This window comes from Alligator sinensis, unplaced genomic scaffold, assembly GCF_000455745.1.
Source record: "Alligator sinensis unplaced genomic scaffold, ASM45574v1 scaffold866_2, whole genome shotgun sequence".
Classification (NCBI taxonomy): domain Eukaryota; kingdom Metazoa; phylum Chordata; order Crocodylia; family Alligatoridae; genus Alligator; species Alligator sinensis.
Window position 1 is genome coordinate 8,103 of NW_005841900.1, and position 7,887 is coordinate 15,989.

Sequence of the window (7,887 nt, forward strand, 5' to 3'; positions counted from 1 at the left end):
GTGTGCCCCCAAGTTATAGTAACAGATAGAAAGAGCATGTGTCTGTGCATGTGCGTGTGTAAAGTCCTCCTCCTCAGGGAGGGTAAAGCGGCGCTGCCTTGAGTGGGTTTTGCTCGTGGAGCAGAAGGGGTTTTCCATCTGTCGGCCTGAACTGTGTGAATTAAGTCGAGACGGGGCCTGAAGTTCCAGTCTCGTTTAGTGGCAGCTGCTGGTGAGGAGAAGGGATGTGTTGTTCAACTGCAGCAAATTTCATTTTAAATCGAAAATTTTCCTTCCTAATGATGCAGACCCAGACAAAGCAGCCTTATGCTGGTGTGTCAGAGCTGGGAAACAGTTGGCCAGCTCAGGCCCATTGTCCAAACTTGGTGAAATGCAAAATGTAAATAGGGGAAACTAAGCTAGATAGGATTAAAATGAAGGGGGGCGGGGAGGGAGGAGTTTGTTTAAGGAACAGTGTCAAGGTGAATCATGTGAAATTGAGTAACTTTTTTTTTCCAATTCAGATTTCTAAGAAAGAGCCCCTTAAACAGTAAATGGTGGCATGTCCTTTAATAAAAATTTAAGGAGTTTCTGCTCTTCTCTTTAAAAATGCCTTTGCAGGAAGGGATGGGCCTGATCATATTATTATATAGAAGGGCAGTGGAATTACCTAAGGCAGCGTAAGGTGTCGAACTCATCTGGCCCATGAATGGTGTGGGTCTGATTCACAAGCCGCTTGAATGGCTTGGGTCCAGCCCTGCAGGCCAGATCAAGCCCATGTACTGGGGGCTCCCCAGATGCTGGCTCCAGCTGGTTCAGGACTGTGCCACACAAGGCACTTGCTCCAGCCAGTCCAGGACCCGCATTAATGGGGCACGAGGGGTGCAGATGCCAGCTCGGAGGGATGCTGTGGCCAGGCCCATGGGAGATGCTGCTGCTGCTGCTGTGGCTGTCGGGGCAGGAAGCTGGCACCACTCCCGCATCCCCCGGCGCCTGCAGACATTGCGCTGGGGGTGGTGAGTTGTGGGCCCTGGGGAGGGAGGGAGGGAGCCCTGCTGCTCAGGCTTGGGCTTGGGCTGGGGAGCTGGGGGGATGTCCTTGCACATCCCGAATCCCCCTGTAGGGTCCCCACATGTCCCCTTGGCTGCTGAGCCCAGGCATGCAGGTGTGGGAGCATCCTTGAGGCCACCCAGGTGGCAGGGAGGACACGGCGGGGTCAGGCGGTGCCCCTTGACCCCTGTGCCTCCAGGCCGCGGCTGGACTGGACAGGCCGCGCTAGCACCTGCTCCTGCCCGCCCACTGGGTGATAAAAAGTTCATGATTTGGCCAAACATTCAAAAAGGTTGGACACCCCTGTGCTATGAGAAGTCCAAGACCGATGGGGAATCCTCTGGGTCACAATAGGAGCTGAACTACTAAATAGCAGTGACCAGGAGCAATGGTTTCAAGTTCCAGAAAGGGAAGTTTAGGTTAGATATTAGGAAAAACTTTCTGACTGGGAGGGTAGTAAAGTCCCGGAACAGGTTACCCAGAGGGGTTGTGGAATCTCCATCCCTGGAGGTTTTTAAGACCTGGCTAGACAAAGCTTTGGCTGAGATGATCTAGTTGGGGACGGTTCTGTTTTGAGCAGAGGATTGGACTAGGTGATCTCCTGAGGTCCCTTCCAGGCCTCATTTTCTATGATTCTATGACCCCAGTATAACTGGGTTTAACAGCTAATGGGTACCAAGAAGCAACAGTCCAGTCTCATATTTCTTTTAAATCTTCTTTTTATAATGTAATCAACAGGACCTTAAAGTTTAAAGTAAAATCCTGGAGGCTGTATGGGGGCTAGCTTAATTGGCAACAGGAGTCTCTGAAAACATCCATGCTGCTGAACAGAAAGGGAACCAGGAGGACAAGGAGAAAACCATTATGGCTCAATGGCAGGGTTCAAGAGGCTATTCAAGCCAAACAGAAATCCTTCAAAACTTGGCAGTCTGACCCAAGTGAAGCCAATAAACAGCTCATTTTAGCAGGCAGTAAGTAAGAGGGGAAAAGAGAAGAGTGGAAATTGAGTTGGAAGGGCAGATAGTTAAGTGTGTAAAAACAAAACAAAAAACAAACAAACAAAAACCACAAGGGACTCTCTGTTGGAAGCAGGTGGCTCTGCTGGATCACCAGTGGGTTAAGAGAAGCAGGTGAGGAAGATTAGAAAGCAGCTGAGAAGATGAATGATGTTTTTGAGTCAGCCTGCCTCGGACTTGCTTTTACCTTGTATCAGAGACCAGCGTTCTCAGAGTGACATGCTGGAAGAAGTGCTTGATAAATTGATCATTTAAAGTGCAGTAAGCCAGCAGGCCCAATACAGCAAACACTTCTGAAGGAACTTAATGGAGAAGCTCAGGTGTTAATAAAAAAAAAAAAAAAATCTCATCTCATTTAAAATAGTCTAGGAACTGCAGGGTGACAAATGAGATACCTGCCGGGATGGTTTCAGCAGCAGGGGTGCGGGTGATCTGGTGCACTTGAACCCCACTTGGATTCTTGCTCCACCCAAAGTTTAAAACCAACTGCCTGGCAGTAGCAGCAACATTTCTAGTTGGGCAGTGCCGAGGGAATAAGTTGACTTAATAGCTCATTCTAATCTGCCTGATCCCATCTATACACTTTATTTCACAGGCATTAATGACTCTGTCTTCTTTTTAATGGTCTTGATGTTCCATGAATCAAACTATCATTTGTTCTCTGATGCTGCGGTCTGTTTGCTCTTGGTAATGATGGAGCTACTATTTCACAGCCCTGCAGGTGGTTTTTAAACCATCCCAGTGAAATTATATTTGTGTTTGCTTTAATCTTAAACTGAATCATACAGCCCCAGGCCCCTAGTATGTTAGTAAAGCTTCTGGTTTATTTTTAACTGGAAAAAAGTGTTGTTTTTTATGGATGATGCATCTCAGCATCTGCAGCCCCCTTCTCAAAATTCTAGATCTGCCCATGGGTGCCTATATTTTGGAAGGGTATTGAGTGATCCCAGGGAGTTATAGATTGATAAGCCTTACATCAGGGCTGTCCAACTTCTGGGTGATTGGGGGCTGCAAGCCACCCATTACATACTGCATGAGTCCCATGGAGTGCCACATGAGCTCCCCACTACTGCATGGGCTCCTAATGTGATGTGGGAGGTGTGTTATATTTTCCCCACTTCTGTGTCGTGCCACACACCATGTACTGTGCAGGTTCCCTATGTCCTTCCAACACCTCTGACCATCTGATTGCTCAGCTGACAAGCTGCACCTGTCTGCTGTGCCCCAGGGATGGGGGGCAGGCAGCAGAAGCTGGAAGAAGAAGGGGGAGTCCCCCAGGGACTTTGGCAGCAAGAGAGCAAAGTGGGCAGAGGTGCCTGGACAAAGAGACTGGGACTGCAGTTTAACCCCTCAGGGACCCCATGTGGCCTCTAAGCCACAAGTTGGACAGCCTTGCCTGATGTGATCCTGGCAAATTGATTGAAATGATGAAAATGGAATAACAGAAGACTGATATGGTCATAACTAATTGGCATGATTTCTGCAAAGGAAAGCTGCTTCACTAATTGTTTAACATTGTTTAAATGTGTTTAATGAAGTAGTTGGCATGGTTGCCTCAAGGCTACTGAAGAAGCTAAACAATGATGGAGTGATTGTTGAGAATTTGCTGTGGATTACTACCTGGGTCAGTTTTCATTGTTAAAATGTTAAGAGTGGGGTCCTGGATTCTGTGCTAGATCCTGTGTTTTTAATATGTTCATCATCTGGAAATAATTTGACTAGTGAAGACAGCGAATTTTTCAGGTGCGATAGTTACTGAGATTAGTCAGGACCCAAGAGATGTGTAATGTATTTCCTAAATTCCTGAGCAACACTCTGGCTAATTCGGTGTCAGTAAATTCAATGTAGTGCACACTGAAGGGAAAAAATTACAACACAGTTTTTCGTCAGCTCAAGAAACGGAACTTGAGCTCATTGGAGAACTCCACAACTAACAGCTAACAACATTGGGATGAGTAAGAAATGGGTTAATATAGAGATAAAACGTAGATCTAAAATGTTCTTATACAAGTTGTTGGTTCAGCTTCCCCCTTAGGATGACTAGTGCTAAACACCATTTATATCTTAAAACAATATTGCAGAACTAAAACGTGGTCAAAGATGGCTGGCAAGACAGACAAAGGGCATGGGAAAATTCCCCTTTGAAGAGATGTTGAAAAGTTTGTGCTTTTTTAGTTTAAAGAGGATGTAATAAAATATAAAAAATAATTAATGATGCAGACAAATTAGGTTGGGAATTCTGTTCTCCCTGTCCCATAAAATGGGAAAGGGTGTTCAGTGAAATCGATGGTGAAAAATTAAAAAATGATTAAAAGAAGCAACTTCTTCATATGATACGAAACTAGACAGTGGAACACGTTACCATAGGAAGTTGTTGTGGCCAACAGTTTAAGTTGTAAAAAGGAGTTCTGATACATATCTCATGCAACTGATGATATAACAACAGTTCTTCTAAGGCAGGGGTGGGGCAGCAAACTCATCTGGTGAATGGGCTGTCAGTGCTCACGGTTGGTCTGGCGCAGGTGCTGCCTGCACCCTGGACTGAACTCCCTGTGCTGGATGCAGCCTGCATGCCAGACTGGCTCAGTGAGCCAGATGAGGCACACAGGGTCGTGGGAGACCCCTGTTTTAAAGGATTTTAAGCCTTGTGCTTAATGACTTATCCTCTTTTCTTACAGGCCAAGTTCAGACGTAAGTGAGAGGTAGATCAGCCATGTATCTGACCATTCTTATGTTCTACCTTCTCATCAGCAGCAAACTCAAACTAGTGTGATGGGTGGGGGTATTGAACTAGGTAACTTTGGATCTGTTTTGACTGATACGCTTCCTATTAAGAGACCCCCCTGGAAAGAGAGTATTTAAGTCTTTTGGTATATTGGTATTCAAATATCAAAATCATCTAGGTTTTCTATTGGCCTCATAGTCTTGACTTGACTATACGTTCCCATATTTGCATCATGTTGAATCTACCACTTAGAGGCTTAAATGCCAGTTTTAATCTCCTGTCTCAAATTCTTACTCCCTTCTGAAGTTAACCAGTCATAAAACATTATCTAAAAATGGGACTCATAAAAGTGTCACAAAGCAGAAGTCGTCTTCCTTCATGGATGCTGAGCATATTACTTGCTTTTCTTAGGCAGTGTTTTCTATAACTGAGTTATCAGAGTAATTTTTGTTTTGAATAACATGGCACAGTACATAAAAAATCTGTGAGACTTGTTTATATTATAATGTTTCTTCTCTTAAAATGCTAGCATTTACAAACATAAATTTACTTATTAGAATTCACAAGTTGAAATGTCGTGCTGGACAACAAGAAAAATACAGTCATCAAATGACTTTTATGCAAACTAATAGTGAAATTATAATCTTCCTTTATATTTTTCCTTAAGATCCAACTCTGCTGGGTTAGCCAGGAAAAAGGTAATTATGGCCTGAGGGACAGATAGTGTTTGAATTTCAGTATTTACTGATAAATCCATCACCATAGGTGGTATAAGAATTTAGGTGTCACCTACACACAAGTTGTGGTTTGCGCTAGGGTTTTTTTCCAGCATAAACTCTCTCGTGATCCTGCAGCAAAAGTGAGAGGGACTTTGTTTTTGTTAAACTTATCAAGAGTCTTATCCCATCTTTAATTTGCTTCCAACAACAGATTACCATCCTGCAATGATTGAGTCTATGCTCAAGCCCTAGAACAGGGGTCAGCAGTGTTTTTGGGCAGTGCCAAAAACACCCACAATCTCTACTTGTAAGATGTTGGTGTGTCAGGAGTGGGTGGTGGGGGAACTGTGAGGGGCCTGATTCCTGTTGTAGCAGCACAGCCCCAGCCAATTTCCCATAGTCAGCCCTAAGACACGTGTGCCAAACAAAATGCCTTTGCGTGCCACACTTTGGCGCACATGCCAGGGGTTGCCTACCCTGTCCTAGAAGTCCAGAAGGTGTTGCACAGTGCACTCTGTGAAAAGGCTCACCATGCAAAGTCTAGTGCTAGAACATCTCACCAAGGAGATATCTACTGAGAACGTTTTAGGTTTGTTTCCAAAAGCACAGAACTGGATAAATAGAAAGCAGCATAAGCCAAGCTTGGGCAGGTTGCGTTTGGTTTCTACCTAGACCGTTTTTCATGTGCATTTTTTTTGTGTGTGTGTGTGTGGTATCTTTGACCCCACTGTGCGACTGTGTAGCTCAGCCTGGAAGCCGTTAGCTTCTGGATTGCAGAACAAAGTACAAAAATTGTATTTTCTTGAGCACAGTACAGTCACATGATGTAATCATTCTTCAACTGAAGAATGTATGAAAGCACATGATTCATGAGAGCCAAGTCATATGATGCTGTTCTTGTTTAAGGTGCTGCTGCTGTATTGCGTTAATTTAATTTTGAGTATAGTGTTGAAGTCTGAGAGAGCTTTCTTATTTACTTGCAGTGCATTGTTTTAAAAGGAAATACAATATATTCTGCCTTAAGTGGGCACCATATTGCTTTGAGTGAATACAGTACACGCTCTTGTGCGTGTGTTTAGGACCAAGGTCTGCTAGGTCAGTGATTTTTAAGTGTGGAGGCCAGAGTGGCATCCTGTGTTTAGTGTATGTGGAAATTGAACAGATTTTCAGATACCTTTCCTAGTAATAAGTCTCACTTAGGCTATCACTTTTTGTTTCCAGTTTGGGTACTTTGGTTGGTGTATGCTTGGTAAACAAAATAGAGTGGATAATCTAGAGTTAGGAATTGTCTAGATTGGTAGCGGTGCAGGATTTGCAGTGTGAGAAGACCGTTGTTCCCGCTTACCTCATATTCTGTCTGTATTGGTCAGTACCAGATGCAGAGCACCAACAATTCACTGTTGTGGAATAACCTGCTTACAGGGGATGTTTTCTGCGCAACCGCTTATATAAAATTTTTGATGTGTGTGTTCTAGATCAGGGCTTTGGTTTCAGATCACAAATTGGAAAGCTTAATAAAGTTAAGGAGTACCATGGAATTTTACTTCAGCAGAATATATTCTTAATTCAGATAGTAATAGCTACTAAAATGAGGTTCACATTTATTATTCTATTTCAGCTGATTGATTTAATTAAACCAGCTTTACAAGTAACCTCACTATTAGAAATGAATGTGTTCTAGGAAGGTTCACCAAGGAACCGTTCACCCCTAGGGAACCAAACTTGGTTCAGCTGGAGAGGTATCATAAGGCATTTTGGATAGTAAATGAGATCTAGAGCTAGATTGAGACTAGCGTGCCATCAGTTAATAATGCAAAAAAACCACTAGTGGACACCTTTTTTTCAGTGCCAGCAGGCAGGTCAAGGATTGAGCAGTTGCAGAGACTGTTACAGATACCTTCTGACTTCGATGAACTATTTACATTTCTATGCGTCTTCTTGGATTTTAGTCTCCAGAGTTGTCCTCCCAACATCTTTTGAAACAAAAGGAGTAAAAATTGAATTTATGCACTTACAAATGTTCTATCTTTACAACCACTTCTGAACTCAGAAGATAATCTTGTATTCGTAACTTTTTTTTAAAATCTCTCAGGTATATTTTTATGCTGCTGGAGCACCTGAATTGACTACAGGTTTTTCCTTTTTTTTCCATGCCACCCAGTGACCTTGGACAGGACTTAAAATAGTTTATTTACATTTTCTAAGTTAAAATTCATTGTTTTCAGACAGACTCTGCCTTTGTATATCTAAATTTGTATAATTCAAATGAGTGTTTATGAAAAGGCTGATCTGACATACTTCTTGCTTTCAGAGCAAGATATTGGGCATGAGATTGTGGGAATTTTTATGGATCTTGGGGATTTGGGTGACTAGGGGGGGGGGGGGGGGGGGGAGCAAG

General features: G+C 43.4%; 1 protein-coding gene across 3 annotated transcripts in view; it reads left to right on the forward strand.

The window, feature by feature from the left end:
* The window catches only part of ADAM17 (ADAM metallopeptidase domain 17), a 44,384-nt gene that overhangs the window by 1,718 nt on the left and 34,779 nt on the right, over positions 1 to 7,887 (forward strand). The gene's annotated exons all lie outside the window — the stretch shown is intronic.